Below are 17,339 nucleotides of genomic sequence, written 5' to 3'. Positions count from 1 at the left end.
TGTTCCCGTTCGCCCCCTAACCAACATTCATGAGGCCTCATCTGGAGCACTGTGTCCAGTTTTGGGCCCAACACTATAAGAAGGATGTGGAAAAATTGGAAAGCATCCTGCGGGGGGCAACAAAAATGGTTAGGGGACTGGAACACATGACTTCTGAGGAGAGGCTGAGGGAACTGGGATTGTTTAGTCTGCAGAAGAGAAGAATGAGGGGGGATTTGATAGCTGCTTTCAACTACCTGAAGGGGGGTTCCAAAGCGGATGGGTCTAGACTGTTCTCAGTGGTAGCAGATGACATAACAAAGAGTAATGATTTCAAGTTGCAGTGGGGGAGGTTTAGGTTGGCTATTAGGAAACACTATTTCACTAGGAGGGTGGTGAAGCCCTGGGATGGGTTCCCCACGGAGGTGGTGGAATCTCCTTCCTTAGAGGTTTTTAAGGTCAGGCTTGACAAAGCCCTGGCTGGGATGATTTAGTTGGGGATTGGTCCTGCTTTGAGCAGGGGTGGGACTAGATGACCTCCTGAGGTCCCTTCCAACCCTGAGATTCTATGATTCCAATTTCCTTCCCCCCCTCCTGTTTGACCCCATTTATAGAGTAATATTCTCAGCTATACCTGAACCAATCATTGTGCTGAAATTTAACTAACCAATTCTAACATATTGTGACATAATTCTCTAACCCAGGCGTCGGCCACCTTTCAGAAGTGGTGTGCTGAGTCTTCATTTATTCACTCTAATTTAAAATTTCATGTGCCAATAATACATTTTAACGTTTTTAGAAAGTCTCTTTCTATAAGTCTATAATACATAATTAAACTATTGTATGTAAAGTCAGTAAGGTTTTAAAAATGTTTAAGAAGCTTCATTTAAAATTAATTAAAAATGCAGAGCCTTCTGGACCGGTGGCCAGGACCTGGGCAGTGTGAGTGCCACTGAAAATCTGCTCATGTGCTGCCATAGGTTGCCTACTTCTGCTCTAACCAATTATAAACCACTACCCTAATTAACTTACACCTGGCAACATTAATTATACAGGAGAGAGAAACAATTAGAGAACCAGACTGATTAACAATGTAAAAGTGGTGGCCATAAAGATAAAGCAATACAGAAATGAGGGTTTCACAACCACAACCATTGATAAGTGATTTCTTGCTAGACAGAATGCTATCAAATTAAGGTTTCTTTAACCATCTTAAGATCCAGACAGGATCGACTTCCTAACAGCCCAATAGCACCTTATTTCAGTGTGACTGGTTTGGGATGTGAGGATGTGACCCTTTGCTTCCCAGCTTATGGCTGCCCCTGGTGCTTAGCCAAAGGCCTTAGCCTAAGAACAAGGCCTCAGACTATCCTAGTGAGAGAAGGCCCAGACACAGGCAGACTGTGATTTTGATTCTTTGTTTTCATACTCCTGTAACTAGCTATGTGATAAAAATACACCTAAGTTCTTAAAATATAGGCTTTGCAGGGAGGCCTGAATATCGCCATTCTAACAGAGGGTTCTACCCCTTCCCCCATGCTGTGTCTGTCTTGTCTATTTAGACTGTAAATTCTTCAGAGCACGGGCCATCTACTATTCTGCATTTGTACTGTGCCTAGCACAACGGAGACACACTGTTAGTTGGTCCTTAGGCACTAAGGTAATGCGTATGATTAATAATAACTCTCCTGCCGCTTGGAGCCAAGGAAGCTGGTCTTGGGATGTTACTGCTTAAAAATGATCTGAGCTTAAAACCATGGAATATTCTTTGTGACAAGTATCCCACAAATTCCACCAACCTCCCTTGTTTTCTTTGTCTGGCATAAGGTATCTAAATTCCAAACCTGATGTGGTCTCCCAGCTGGAACGAGGGGAAGAGCCGTGGGTCCTGGACCTCCAGGGTTCTGAGAAAGAAGTGCTTCCAAGAGCTGCCTGCACAGGTGATGACTTGGTTAAAGCAAGTCAAAAACTGTCCGTGAATACAGGAAACATTCGGGATGCCCTACAAAGACCTTGTGAGCTCTCCAAGTTCAGGATTGTTCCCTGCAGATGTGGAATAATTAGGCAGATGTCACTCATGGCTTCCCACCTATCCTGACTAACAACTGGCAGCAGATCCCTACCTGATCCCACTTTCCCCTGCATGTTCTGGTGAAATGCAGACCAAAACTGATCCCTTCCTCTCTCCTCTGGGGAAAATCAGCTCCTGATAGGTTTGATCCCTCCTGCACGTATTTTGGTTTGTTCATCCCTTTTTAAATTCCTGTCTCTGAGATTTCCTCTCTCTCAGGCACAGGGAGTGACCTATGTCTGGATTCTCTCTGTCTCCCATCAGGTGATAGGATGGTGCTTGAGAATGAGGAGCAGAAACCCCAGCAGGAAGATGCTGAGCAAGGAGAACCATATGAGACCTTATCAGGAAGACCCAAAGGGAATGTTTCCAGGAGTTGTGCACTCCGAGAAAAAGTAAAAGCGTCTGAGACTCAGCAGAGGCCAGAGGAGAACTTCAGTAGCCACTCAGACCTTATTACACATGAGAGAATCAACTTGGAAGAGACAAACTACACATGCCACGAGTGCGGGGAAAGCTTCAGTCAGCGCTCACACCTTATCACACATCAGAGAATCCACACAGGGGAGACGCCCTGCACGTGCGCTGAGTGTGGGAAAAGCTTCACTCGGCGCTCAAGCCTTATTAGACATCAGAGAATCCACACAGGGGAGAAACCCTACATGTGCTCTGAGTGCGGGAAAAGCTTCAGTCACCACTCTGCCTTTATCACACATCAGAGAATCCACACAGGAGAGAAGCCCTACACATGCGCGGAGTGCAAGAAAAGCTTCAATCAGCGCTCAATCCTTATCATACATCAGCGAATCCACACAGGGGAGAAGCCCTACACATGTGCTGAGTGCGGAAAAAGCTTCAATCGGCGCTCACACCTTATCACACATCAGAGAATCCACACAGGAGAGAAGCCCTACACGTGCTCTGAGTGCGGGAAAAGCTTCAATCGGCGCTCACACCTTATCACACATCAGAGAATCCACACAGGGGAGACGCCCTACACATGCTCTGAGTGCGGAAAAAGCTTCAGTCACCGCTCTGCTCTTATCAGACATCAGAGAATCCACACATGAGAGACGCCCTACACATGCTCTGAGTGCAGGAAAAGTTTCATTGAGCACTCAGACTTTGTCAGACATCGTAGAATCCACAGTGGAGAGAGACCCTACACATGCTCTGCATTTGGGAAAAGCTTCAATCAGATGTCATTCCCTATTAGAGATCAGAAAATCCCAATCGGAGAGAACTGTAAGAAATGCCTTTATTAGGGCTTCCCAAAGATTTGTTTTTAAAAAAATCACATTTGCTAATTCCAATATAGTGATCTTTGCACCATCTTCACTGTGGTCTCTCAGCTCTGCCAGATGAGTTGCCTGTTTCTGCCTTTTGCAGCTCACCCTTCTTTGGTGTCAGTCCTGTGATCTTTTCTATCAGCTCCTTTCCTTTTGACTTGTAGGAGCGTGTGTCCCTCCAGCCAGGAATTTCATCAGCTCCAGGTGCGGGAGAGAGGGTTGATGCCAACAAGCTACCCTGAGGCAAAAGTTACCTGTGCCTTACATCCACTAGGACTGTACATGGAATTGGGTGCTCAAATTAGTGATTTTGGTGTAAAAAGACAATTATAGTTCTAGAGCAGAAGCAGCCTAGGGAGTGAACCTAACAGACAATGATCAAGTGATGTCTCTCCTGCCATCCATCTCCATCCTCTGACAAACAGAGGCTAGGGACACCATTCCTTACCCATCCTGGCTAATAGCCATTAATGGACTTAACCTCCATGAATTTATCCAGTTTTCTTTTAAACCCTGTTATAGTCCTAGCCTTCACAATCTCCTCAGGCAAGGAGTTCCACAAGTTGACTGTGTGCTGTGTGAAGAAAAACTTCCATTTATTTGTTTTAAACCTGCTGCCTATTAACTTCATTTGGTGGCCCCTAGTTCTTGTATTATGGGAGTAAGTAAATAACTTTTCCTTATCTACTTTCTCAACATCACTCATGATTTTATATACCTCTATCACAGGCCTGCACAACATGCGGTCCGCGGAGCCTCACTGTGCGGCCCACCGGGAGATTCTAAATTCCCCCCCCCCCGGCATTCTGTGGGCAGTCCAGAGCCCTTTGAATCCCAGCCACGGCAGGGAATCAGAGGACTCTGGGCTGCCTGCAGGAACAAGGAGCCCAGAGCCCTTTAAATCTCAGCGGGGGCCGGGATTCAAAGGACTCTGCGCTGCCCACTGCGGCTGGGGGACTAGAGCTCTTTAAATCCCAGCTGCGGCCAGGAATTAGAGGGCTCTGCGCTGCCGGCAGCTGCGGGGAGCCCAGAGCCTTTTAAATCCCAGCCGCGGCCGGGAATTTGAGGGCTCTGGGCTCCCCCCAGCTGCCAGCAGCCCAGAGCCTTTTGAATTCCAGCCCCTGGCCGCTGATTGCCCCCTCCCCAGACCACTGCCCCAATTGCCCCCCGGGACCCACACCCCCTATCTAAGCACCACTGGTCCTTGTCCCCTGATTACCCCCTCCCGAGACCCCTGCCCCATCTAAGCCTCCCTTCTCCTTGTCCCGAACTGCCCCCTCCTAAGACCCCACCCCCTACCTGTCCCCTTATAAACCTCCTGGATTCCCATGCCTATCCTATTGCTGCCTGTCCCGACTGCCCCTCTGAACCTCTGCCCCATCCAACCCCCCTGCTCCTTGTCCCTTGACTGTCCCCCCAGAACCCCCTACCCCTTCTCCAAACCCCAAACCGCTTACTGTGCCACTCAGACCAGCATGTCTGGCTCCGTGCAGCTCCAGACAGTTGCTGCCATGCTCCCCCATGGAGCCCCCCCACCCCCAGCACCTGCTTTCCAGATTTGAACACCTCAAAATTCAGGAGTGCTCAAGCTCGGTTTGGGCAGCTGTTACTTCATTTCTCCCAAATCAAATATACTGATCCACTGTAACTTGCTGTAGAAAAAGTAGGATAAAATTGAGCAAGAAATGCTTATTAGGACTGGAATTGCTATTTTCAACAGCCATTGCCTTTTTGTTTGTTTGAAAGGAAGACAGTGATATTGCATTGGCAAATTCCCCATAGAAAGAAAGAGTGGAACAAAAGAATAATAAAGGCACCTCAACTTTTCCTCATTTATGGAGGACAGTCTTATAATATGCATCCAGATATCTTCCAATCACACAAGCTGAAAATTGTTCCACTTTACTGCAGCTCTGTAACCATATGGGAACCAGTCCTGTCTGTGTTTTGTGCACATCCAAAATTCCGGCTGAATGACCCGCCCTGGGAGCGAGTTACCAGTGACCCAGGGCTGGGGCAGCAGGAGGTGTGGTGGGGGGACTGGTGAGGGGGAGCCCAGGGCTGGGGCAGCAGCAGCAGGGTGCAGGGAGGGCACTGGTGAGGAGGAAAGGGGGAAGCCCAGTGCTGGGGTGGCAGGGGGTGTGTGTGGGTGGGAGGAGAGCCCAGGACTGGGGCAGCAGGAGGGAACGGGGGGAGCCCAGGGCTGGGAAGGGGGACAGCCACAATTTTTTTTGCTTGGGGCAGCAAAAAACCTAGAGCCGGCCCTGCCGGGTTCCCCCAGCCGCCGGAGCCCCGGGCCCTTTAATTTGACCCTGAGGGCTCCCAGCCACCTCTTTAGCTGGGAGCCCCTGGTTGATTTAAAATAAAGCATCACCTCCCCACCCCAACCTTCCTTTTTGGCCCACAGCTGTTTTGGTGGGGCGGCACTGGGGAAGGAGGGTTTGTTTCCGCAGGGCTGGACGGCCCTGGGGCGGGGTGATTCCTCGGGCCGGGAGGTTTCAGCCCTCAGCTGTTTTCTTTGGAGGAATGTGGCCCTCGCCGCTTTACGAGTTGTGCAGGCCTGATTTATTGTGTCTCTGTTCTCTCCTTCTTCTCCCCCCAATTCCTCATCTCTAATGTCTCTGCCTTTCTCCTCTTGCTCACTCTCCCCTGCCCTTTCCAGGAACTCACACTCTACAGCAATTAGGACAAGCCAGAACTCCCATGTTCTGCACATGAGCCTGTGTCAGAGGACGTGTGGCCCCGGTCAGAGCCAGTCACCAGATCAATATGACCCTTTATGGGCGACTTCTCTGCCTGCTCTGCAATTTACATCTCTCCCCCCCCTCCGTTCCCCCCCCCCCCCCCCCGCAAACAGGGTGGGTACAGCTCTGACTGAGAGGCCTAACAGGAGAAATTTCAGCCCAAAGACAAATTTGTGTGAAATGCTGAGAAGTGAAGAGCCCCCTTCCTCTCCCCCAAATCCCCAGAACTCTAGAGTCACCCCCATGGCATCAGCACAGGGAACCCAGTGAAATGGGGTTACAGAATACAAGGGGGAGGGAGCAGGGGAGAGAGGTGACAGGGAATCTCTCTCTTTCCTTCTCTCTTCACTTTCTGTTCTTCTCTTTCCTTCCAGGAACTGCAGTCACAGCAGGGGGGGGGTTGTCTCTTTATTAGGGATCCCTCTGTGTCACGGAGGCTGCCCAAGTCATAGATTCTGTGACTTCTGCAGTGGCCACTGTGGCTGACTCCGTGGCTGCCCCAGCAGCTGGCCTGGGGACAGCTTGAGCAGTGGTTCCAAGGGTGGCAGGAGCAGCCACAGCTCAGTGGCTCCTGGCACCTGTCCCGAGGTGGCCGGAGCAGGGCTGGCCTCTGGGGCTCCCCTCACCTGGCAGCATCTGGAGTGGCAGTGGGTCCCCGGGGCTTCTCCCCCAGTACATGGTGCCACGGGCCCCCTGGACTCCCTGCGCCCACAGCTGGTGCCATGGACCCCCTGGGCCTCCCTCCCCACGATTCAATGCGGGGTATATATGGTATAAGTCATGGCCGGGTCATGAGCAATGAGCTTTTGGGTTTTGCCCATGATCTGCCCATGACATTTACTAAAAATAGCTGCGATTAAATCTTTGCCTTCCTCGTTATCGATCAAATAAATTGAAACGCCTCCACCTGCAAGTGGATTTAGCCCAGGACCCTCAGACTCAGCAGCTGTTACGCCCCCACTGATCTCTCTGGTCAGGTGTCCTAGCGCTGGAAGCCTCCTGTTTAGATCCTAAAATAGCATTTTTGCACCAGGGGGGGCTGAAATTTTGGACCGGACATTATAGCTCCACCGTTATTTTATTGAATTGCTTCAAAACAGCAAGTCAAGAAAGTCTCCTAAGTGCCAGGCTCTCTGCCATGGAAACAGCTGCCCCTGCTCTCCAGGAGTCTGATCGTACAAACCTGCTCCACACTGAAGGGGGGTCAGACAGTGACAGGGTTGGTAACACAAATACTTCAGACTATTAACTCCAGGTCCCTTCCTTTCTTTAACCCAGGATGTGCCAGTCACCTGGTAACCATGGTGTTATCTTCACCTTAAAATACCTCTCAGTACATTTTCAGCAGCCCTCCACCCCGCCCCGGCTCCAGCCAACCCCTGCTGCACCCCCCTGCCCTGCCCGCAGCCAGCTCTGCAACCCTGCCCTGCCCGCAGCCAGCCCCTGCCTGCAGCCAGCCCCGCACCCCATGCCCTGCCTGCAGCCAGCCCCTGTCTGGGGCAAGCCATGCACCCCCTGCCCTGCCCGCAGCCAGCTCTGCAAACCTGCCCTGCCCGCAGCCAGCCCCTGCCTGCAGCCAGCCCCGCACCCCATGCCCTGCCTGCAGCCAGCCCCTGTCTGGGGCCAGCCCTGCACCCCCTGCCCTGCCTGCAGCCAGCCCCTGTCTGCGGCCAGCCCCGTACCCCCTGCCCTGCCCGCAGCCAGCCCCTGTCTGCAGCCAGCTCTGCACCCCCCTGCCCTGCCTGCAGCTAGCCCCGTCTGCTGCCAGCCCCACACCCCCTGCCCTGCCCGCAGCCAGCCCCTGTCTCCAGCCAGCCGCGCATGCCCCGGCTCCAGCCAACCCCTCCTGCACCCCCCTGCCCTGCCTGCAGCCAGCCCCGCACCCCCTGCCCTGCCCGCAGCCAGCCCGTCTCCAGCCAGCCGCGCATGCCCCGGCTCCAGCCAACCCCTCCTGCACCCCCCTGCCCTGCCTGCAGCCAGCCCCGCACCCCCTGCCCTGCCCGCAGCCAGCCCCTGCCTCTGGCCAGCCCCGCACCCCCTGACCGCAGCCAGCCCCGCACCCCACCCCCTGCCCGCAGCCAGCCCCGCACCCCCTGCCCTGCCCACAGCCAGCCCGTCTGCAGCCAGCCCTGCACCCCCTGCCCTGCCCGCAGCCAGCCCCTGCCTCCGGCCAGCCCCGCACCCCCTGCCCTGCCTGCAGCCCTGCACCCCCTGCCCTGCCCGCACCAGCCACATCCTCCCTGCCCTGCCTGCAGCCAGCTCTACACCCCCTGACCGCAGCCAGCCCCGCACCCCACCCCCTGCCCGCAGCCAGCCCCGCACCCCCTGCCCTGCCCACAGCCAGCCCGTCTGCAGCCAGCCCTGCACCCCCTGCCCTGCCCGCAGTCAGCCCCTGCCTCCGGCCAGCCCCGCACCCCCTGCCCTGCCTGCAGCCCTGCACCCCCTGCCCTGCCCGCACCAGCCACATCCTCCCTGCCCTGCCTGCAGCCAGCTCTACACCCCCTGCCCACAGCCAGCCCCTTCCACACCCCCTGCCCTGTCTCCAGCCAACTCCTGCCACACCCCCTGCCACTCACCCCTGCCTGAAGCCAGCCAGTCCTGCACTCCTCTGTCTCCAGCCCTGCCAACCCCTGATGCACCCCCCCTGCATCCCTGCCTGAAGCCAGCCAGCCCCACACACCCCTGTCTCCAGCCAGCCCCGCACTCCTTGCCCTGCCAGCAGCCAGACCTTACCTCCAGCCAGCCCCTGCCCTGCCTGCAGCCAGCCCCATGGCCACTGGTGCCTGCACTTCCCAGGGCAGTAACCCTGCACACCTGCTTCAATGAGGGGGGCAGGGAGCAGCTGGGACCCCACATGTGCACACCCGAGGGTGACCAGACAGCAAGTGTGAAAAATCGGGACAGGGAGTGGGGGGTAATAGGATCCTAGATAAGAAAAAGACCCCAAAATTGGGACTGTCCCTATAAAATTGGGACATCTGGTCACCCTAGCACACCCCCAGGACTCCTGAGTTCCATTGCTGGGTTTCCTATTGATTCCACTGCTGGTTGTTTTCCTTTTCCTGGGGGACGCTGGGCAAGTTGCTCCCCCCTCTAGGGCTCCGTCCCCAGCAGGCAAATGGGGATTTCGTACCTTCCCGCTATTGGAAAGTGCTGGGAGAATCCCCCAGCCAAAGCTGCTCTGACAGCGCTAAGCAGCATCTGACCATTCAAGGTCGGAGCGCACGGCTTAGGAGGAGGAGAGTCTGGCTCTGGGGTTTCACTTCAGCCCAGTCTAGAGAGAGGGGCCCAGCCATGGGGTTTGGCTCAAGAAGACCAAGTCTCCAATTTGTTACGGGCGTTTTGAATTCCAGTCCGGTGCTCCAATGTGCTTGGTGTCAGTTGCATATTTTAGAAGCATGATCTCCACTCCATTTTCCAAATCATTCATGAAATGATTGAATAGCACCGGACCCCAGACTGATCCCTGCTGGACCCACCAGGTGCCCCCTCTCCCTTGGGCAGCCAAACCTGGAGAAGGGCCCTTGGAGTCTGGGCTTTCAACCAGCTCTGCACCCACATGACACTGATTGCATCTAGACCGCATTTCCCTCGTTTGCTTGTGAGAATGTCCTACAGGACTGTGTCAAAAGCCTTAGTAACCCCAAGATAGATCCCATCTACTGTTTACCCAACTCCACTAGGTCTGGAACCCTGCCAAAGAAGGAAAGAGGCTGGGTTTGGGATGATTTGTTCTTGACAAATCCATGCTCACGCCTCCTAAGAATCAAATTATCCTGTAGGTGCTGCTGACAAACTGATTGTTTAAGAATATATTCCAGTATCTCTCCAGCTATGGAAGTGAGGCTGGCTAGTCTGCAACTCCCAGGGGTCTCTGTTCCCCTTTCAAAGATAGGTCCTGGCTTGTTCATGGATGGGAAGATGTTCTTTTTCAGGGATCTCAGACGAGAACTGGGGCACAACACCTGGTTTGTTAAGGCCACAAAAATGGAGGCAGGAACCTCTTCTCTCCTGCTGGCAAGAACCCCAGGTACCGAAAAGACAGAGACTCACATCCCTGAATGGGCTTTAGAAAAGGCAGTGGTTAAAAAGTTTGGCCCCGACCATTTCTTGTTTCCGCACACTAGACATTTTAGCAAACTTGAGAATTCCTTGGTGCTAAACACTGTGAAACTCCCCTTTCTCCTTCACAGAGGGCTTTAACGTCCCTTATCTCACTCAGGCTCACGACTGCCCAGAGCTCGAGAATTGTCCCTGTTCCCATTGGGCAGATGGGGAGGAGCCTGAGGTCCAGAGAAGGGAAGTGACCTACTCAAGGGCCTACACAGCAAGGCAGTGGCAGAGCCAGAAAGAGAAGCCACCAGTTCCGACTCCTGTTCTAACAAACAGCAAACCCCCAGAGGCAGGGATGGAGCCCAGGAATCGAGATGGTGGGGAAATTTCATTGAAACTGTTTCTGTCAGAAAATCCCATTCAGACTAAACCAGTTTGTTTCTCGAAATCATAACAAGTGGGATGAAAGTTCTTTGCAAAAAGATTTTGTTGCAAAACAAAAGCATCTCCTGTTTGTCACAGTGCGTTAAATTGTCTCGTCACACACAAAGAGGAGACACTTCGATCTCAAAAATTAGATAAGATGCTTCAATCTGAGCTGTCGTTGCTGCTCTTAACAATTTAAAACTAAAAAAATACAAATAAAATAGACTGTTTCAGCTATTCTATTATGTCATAATCTGCTCTGAGTAAACGTGATAGGACACCTCATATTATGCACTACTCCTAGTGACACTCTCCAATGGATCCCCATCCTTCACCCACCATGAGGTAGGTAGGCGAGGATCATTATTATCCCTACTTGAAAGAGGGAGAAGCTAAGGCTGAGAAAGGAGAATTGACTTGTCTTAGGTCACACGGCCAGTCAGTGGCAGAGTTGGGAATAGGACCCAAGAGCCCTGATTTTCAACCTAACCATCGGATCTTGAATTTCAGACACTGAATGACCTGAATAAAGTGCTGTCACATGAGCTACAGACCAACAACAGTGACAGTAATTATTCAGCAAGTGTTTGAGGAGAACTGCAATGTTAGAGAGAATCATGAACTGCTCAGAGACCATCAATGTAGAGAAGCAGCAAAATCCATCAAACATAGAACTGGTTCTGACTTATTTACTTGGTCTTAAAAGAGACCAACAAGGACCTGAGTCTCCTCCCTGTCAATAACCCTCTGCTCAGCCAATCAGGGTAGAGACTGAGGACGGGAGGCTGAGGGTTCTCACCAGAGAGCCCAAAGGATGGCCCAGGTCACTGGTGGGGATCACTGCCTGAGCACTATTTCAGCCCCACATTTTTGGGTGGACCTCCCACAGTGAGAGCTGCAGAGCACTCCCCCGCAACACACGTGCGCGCGCACACACACACCCCTTACCTACTTATCCATGTTGGGAGGGGAACAGGAGAAAGGAAAAAAGAAGCAAGAGACAAAGAGAAAGGAGGGAGGGATGGAGGAGAAGGTGAAACAAAAAGGACAAACCCCAATGTCCCCAGTGATTCTGAGGGACAAACTCTCAGGTGCTGAATAAAATTCTGCCTCCTTAAGCTCGTGTTTTCCATGCCTAGAATTCAACTCTCACCAGATGGATCAGACTGAACTGGTTTCAAACCTCCAGGAGGCTCTTACCTTCTAAACAGGGACGGCTGTTTTCTCGTAAAATCACTACAAGGGAAGGAGAAAACTCGAAAGAGGTTCCTCCTGGAGCTCAGGTCCGTGCACCCGAATACTCTCTCAGTCCTCAAAGAGAGACCTGGAGAAGGAGACTTGCTGCAGCAAAGCCACAGGGGTCTCTGAGGTTTCCCTGGCCCCTCACCCCTGTCCTGCCTGGCTGATGTCAGCATCTCTCTGTGAGGTCACCACCTCCCCACCACCTTGGACCAATAGGCTGAGGTCCTGCCAAAGGCCTTTGTGATGTCACTGCCACACCCCTCCCTTGCTGGGCTAATGTCCTGCCCCTGGCCAGGCACTTTGCAGGTTTGAGCTACTCCCTGTGGATCACCCCACTCGAGGAGCGTTCGTTCTAGGCAGCAAGCCGGCTAGACAGGGAAACATCAGACGCCGGTCCCAAAGCTACACTCAGTTTTTTAGAAATTAGTCGACTTTATGGCCAAAAGAGACCATTAGAGCATCTACTCTGACCCCCTGCATATCACAGGCCTCCTGTATGACACAATAGCTACTTTTGGGGCAAACACATTCCAGAAAGGCATCTAGTCTTCATGAAATGACATCAGGAGATGGAGAATCCACCACTTTCCCTGGTAGATTGTTCCTGTGTTGAATCATCCTCGCTGTTCAATATTTGTGCCTTAGTTGTAATATGAATTTGTCTCTTTTCACCTTCCAGCCACTGGGTCTTGTTATGCCTTTCTCTGCTATTTTAAAGAGTCCTTTAATACCCAATCTTTTCTCTCCATTAAGGCACTTCAATGAAGTCACCTTTCAATCTTCTTTTGATCAGCTAAACAGGTTGAACTCTTTCAATAGCTCACTAGAAGGCATTTTTCTCCAGACCTCAGAACATTTGGTGGTTCTTTGCTGCTCCAGCTCCAATTTCACAACATCTTTTTCAAATGAAGACACCAAAACTGGAGGCAGTATTCCAATATCAGTCTCGCTGATGCCGTGTCACCTCCTGTGACATTATTGACATAATCTGTAACTGTATAGATCACCGTTGCGACCACTGTTCTATATTTGGAGCCAATATTGTAGAAAGGTTGTCATGTAAGAGGTCTATGGAGAGGTTCTGATTGGCTGATTATAATTATGCTATCTCTAGATGTGTATCATTTTTGTAGTTGACGTTATGAATATTGGCTCTATGCTGCCTGTATTTCAATCTTGTGCTCTGCTTCCGGGGAACACCCCAGACAAGCTGGTGTCAGTTCTGCCTAGCCTGCTTAATGGCCCATTAAGGACCATCAGCTATACAATCACCCCATTGAGAGAAGGCAGATACGCCTTGTGACTCAGCAAGGTAGCAGGGACCTGCCTATGGCGAGAACTCTAAGGTTTTTCTGTGCCACGTGCTGGATAGAGTGTCCTTGGGACAAAGAAAGCAAAGACCACATGGCAAGAGACTATAAAAGGCTGATGCCTCGTCTCCATCTTGTCTTCAATCCTGCTTCATACCTCTGGAGGGACTTTGCTACAAACTGAAGCTCTGTACAAAGGACTGAATGACCCATCCCAGCTTTGAATAGACTCCAGAGACTTGATTTGAACCTGCAGTTTACTCCATCACTGCTACAAGCCTGAACCAAGAACGTTGCCATTACTGTATGTGAAGGGTTAAAATCCCTGTGCATTTTATATAACAACCTGGTCTATGGATTGTGCCAGTTCTTTTCCAGACCCAAAGTCCAGAGTATGGTCAAGGACCAGAGGCCTAGCAAATAGTGACCAGCTAAGAGAAAGCTGGGGTAAACAGAAAGCCTTGCTTGCTAAGATAGGCCTGGTCAGCAAATTGCCAGCTCTTGGAGCTAAGAACTAAATGATTGTGTCTTATTCAGAATTGCAGACTGAACAAAGAATCCCTATTCCTATTGTGTTTGTTTCTTCTCTAGGGAGACATTCTTCCCACAGATCCAACCTTGAGTTTATGAAAAGTTGGCACATCAGTATAAGATATGGCATCCTTCCACCTCCCTTCCAAGGGACCAATGCCTGCCTTAAGACACACAGAAAACAATCTTTATTGCCATATACTTTCACTCTTTCTTTGCTTTAACCCCTAGGAATGTACCTGTTGAACAATCAAAGGAGTTGCTCCATTCCTATGGATCCCAAATCAGAATTCAACATATATATTTTATACTAATAACATTTTATCAAAGTATTAATGAAATGTTAAATTGCTAACTTGAGACCATGGGTGGAGACATTATCTAATCTGTTAATCATTGGCTAATGTGCTTATTCTGTCTTGCAAAACCTGTCCCGGGGTGTGGAACTGCCTAGCCTGCCACTTTCCCCCGCCCGTGGAAAATCTATATATTCTATTGTAATTAATTAATTAATAGTGTCTCTGAGCCTAATAAGCCCACTCTGCCAGCACTGTGTGTAATAAACTCCTATTCTTGACCTCTACATGACGGAGATTTGTGTCCTTCACAGACACCTGCTGAATAAAGAGGAGATTCAGCATCCAGCTTGGCTGAATGTGTCTCCTCTCCCCACAGCTTGGTGATCTTTTGAGGAAATGGAGACGACTGCCTTTGCCTGGCTGTACATCGCTTGCAAAAGAAACAGGTCTTTTTGATGACAAGTGTTGAAAGGAGCCATTAGACAAATGTGGAGACAGGAAAAATGTCCCCCAATTGAACTGGCATCTGTGGATGCTGAAGCCACAACACAGAGCGCCAAACACTATATGAAAACGGGTGGTGTCAGAAGAGTCTCTACCAAAGCCTTTTCCCACCAGCAGGGGCCTCTCTGTGCACAGAACTCCTGGTAGCGTGATGGCTGCAGGCAGTGGAGAACTCCATTTTGGCATCTCTTTTGTGGTGAACATCTGCAGTGGCTATTAAAAGGTCTCTAGACAGTGATCTTTGGGAAGAGCTGGCTGAAGAACCTTCCTACTAACCAGGAGAGCCTGGCTTGGCCCGACAGTTCTTCCTTGCCGAACCTAGTGTGTCTGTTGGCTCCTTTTTTTGTATCTCTTTTCAGAAAAAGAAAAGACCTGTCAGCAGAATCCTTCTAAATGCTTGTTCAAGACAGAGAGCGCCTTCCTTGCGGCTAAGTCTTGGTGCCATGGGGCATGCCTCACTGCAGCACCTCCTGCTGACCATCCTAGCAATTAGCTCTGGTTCACCGGTGCGCCTTCATCTAGTAGCGTCTGGCCACCATCCGTTCTACCATTAGGACCCATGTTGCTCTCAGGACTTCAGTGTCCTCTTATGGACACAGCCCTCTGGCTGTGCCCCACTCAGTTCTCTCCCCCCTGCTGGGTGGGTGGGGGATGTCCTCTACCCAGACACTTGCCTCAGTGGCCAGCTGCAGTCCAGGGTGTAGCCACCTGTGTCAGTGGCTACTGAGGCAAAAGGTGTGAACCTCCAACCCTGCCATCTGTTCCCCTGGACCATTTCCCAACAGACCTAGAACCTTCCTCCACCTTTGTATCAGGGCCTTAGTCTGGCAGTAGTCAGCCAGGAGGTCACTCATGCACCCCTTACCCCAGCACTACTCTGATCATGGTGCCCTCCCGGCTCCTTCCTTCCTTCTGCTCCTGCCTTCATGGCAGCCAATCCTCCCTCCTCAAACTCCAAGGAGTGACTAACTCTTGCTGTGCTAAGCAGCTCTTTATATATGGGCTGCTCCAGCAAGCCTTCTCCTGATTGGCTCTCCCAATAAGCACTTTCTTGATAGGCTGGGTTCTGCACAGCCTCTTCAAGGCTGCCTTAATCTTTCTCCTGCTTGTTTGGGGCAGACAGCCCACCACACATGGAAAGTGGCAATGAGAAGTCTGGAGCTGAAGGAAAGGTTACCATGACTCAGAACTGAGCCGAGGTTGCTGCGACTGAAACACAGATCACTAATCATTATATGATCACAGTGACTGGTGGGAGAGGCACATGTTAGAAGCCCTCTGTCTACTCAACTGTGGCTTTCTGTGCACAGAGAGCCAGACACCTCAAGGTCTGCAAGTCTTGAGGGAAATGGGGAACGTCTGTACTTTAGAATTTGCAGGTGTTGACTTGAACCATCAAATGAAACAGTTGCAAATACTTTCTTCAGGCAGGCACCATGGCTTAGCTGGCTAAAGCACCTGTCTAGTAAATAGAAAATCCTGGGTTCAACTCCCAGTGGTACCTTGGTGTATGGCTTTTGTCTCCTCTGCTCACATTTTCCTGTGTCTTCCTAGGAAACAGAAGAGGCCTCCCTTGGTATCCAAGTCATTGCTTGCTAAGGAAAAGGCTTCTCTGGAGAGAAGCATTGGAAACAATCAAATCACAAACCTGGAGTTGATGAAAACGCTGCTATGACTGGCATTGGCATGGCGGTTGCTTCGACTGCAATTGCTGCAACACGAGAGCCTGTGCCACACGTCTTTGTGATTCTCTGGAGATGTTCACACACAGATGTCCTGTCACCTTCCTTTTGATTGTCATTGATGAAAAATGGAGCGTCGGGAGAAAAGTCCCAGAGAGTCGCACCGTGGCTAAGTTGGGTGACTCACCTGCCAGGTAAAGTGGAGTTAGGGATGCAGCTCCCAGTGGTGCCTTAACAAATGTGTCTGCTCTTCCCACCTTTTGGTGAATCTTTTGCGGAAACAGAGAAGACTGCCTCTGCCTTGCACTGCAAATGCTTCCAAAAGAAACCAGTTGTTTTTTCTGACAAGTGTCAGAAGGAGGCACATAAGAAATGTGGAGACAAGGAAAAGGTCATCGTAACTCAACATGCATCCATGGCTCTTGAGGCCAGAACGCAGAGCACTAAGCACTGTATGACCACAGCAAAATCTAAACATTACACCTTATTACACTAGGCAGTAGTTAGGTCAAGCAATTTTCTCATCCTACTGGATGTTACCCTCCTTAATACATAGAATTCCCCCTAAAACCTGGATTACTGTCCTCAGATGACCTTCATTTTCTCAGGATTCCTGCTGCTTCCAGCATAGGTGGGGGAGGAGAAAGGCAAAAACATGATGCCACAGTCTCCTATTTTATATCCTTAGTTCAAGTGTCTAGAAGACACTTGCCCAGACGTGTCCGGGTGGGCTCTGCTGAGTCACTAGGTTGGGGAATCCTCCTGCTGTGGTCTTGTGCAACTGAGTCATAGATTTGAGCGGTCCCCACAGTGTTGTGTTTGGGCATCTGTCACTGAACTGGAAATCCCTTAATTACAATTCCTCTGCTGATTCATGGCTGTTGAACACCCTCCTCCGCAGGGTTCACTAGCAAAATTATAGCCTATTTCAGTAACAACCATACAGCAAAATGCATAACTTAACACACCCTCATGCTATACATATTTGGACAGAATAACCGATTTCAGCAGATCATGACTTTTCATATGATAACTTACATGGAATGGTTTGTAGGACATATCACAGCCATATATGAATGATGACTATTTGAGCTACAGGGAGCTATTTTGAAGTACATCATGTCACAAAAGCCTCTAGAGACTGGCCTTTGGGAAGAGCTGGCTGAAGAGCCTTCTGAGTAACTGAGAGATCCAGGCTTGGCCCTGCCA

The sequence above is a fragment of the Mauremys mutica genome, unplaced genomic scaffold (assembly GCF_020497125.1).
Source record: "Mauremys mutica isolate MM-2020 ecotype Southern unplaced genomic scaffold, ASM2049712v1 Super-Scaffold_100403, whole genome shotgun sequence".
Lineage (NCBI taxonomy): Eukaryota > Metazoa > Chordata > Testudines > Geoemydidae > Mauremys > Mauremys mutica.
This window is presented reverse-complemented; position numbering follows the sequence as displayed.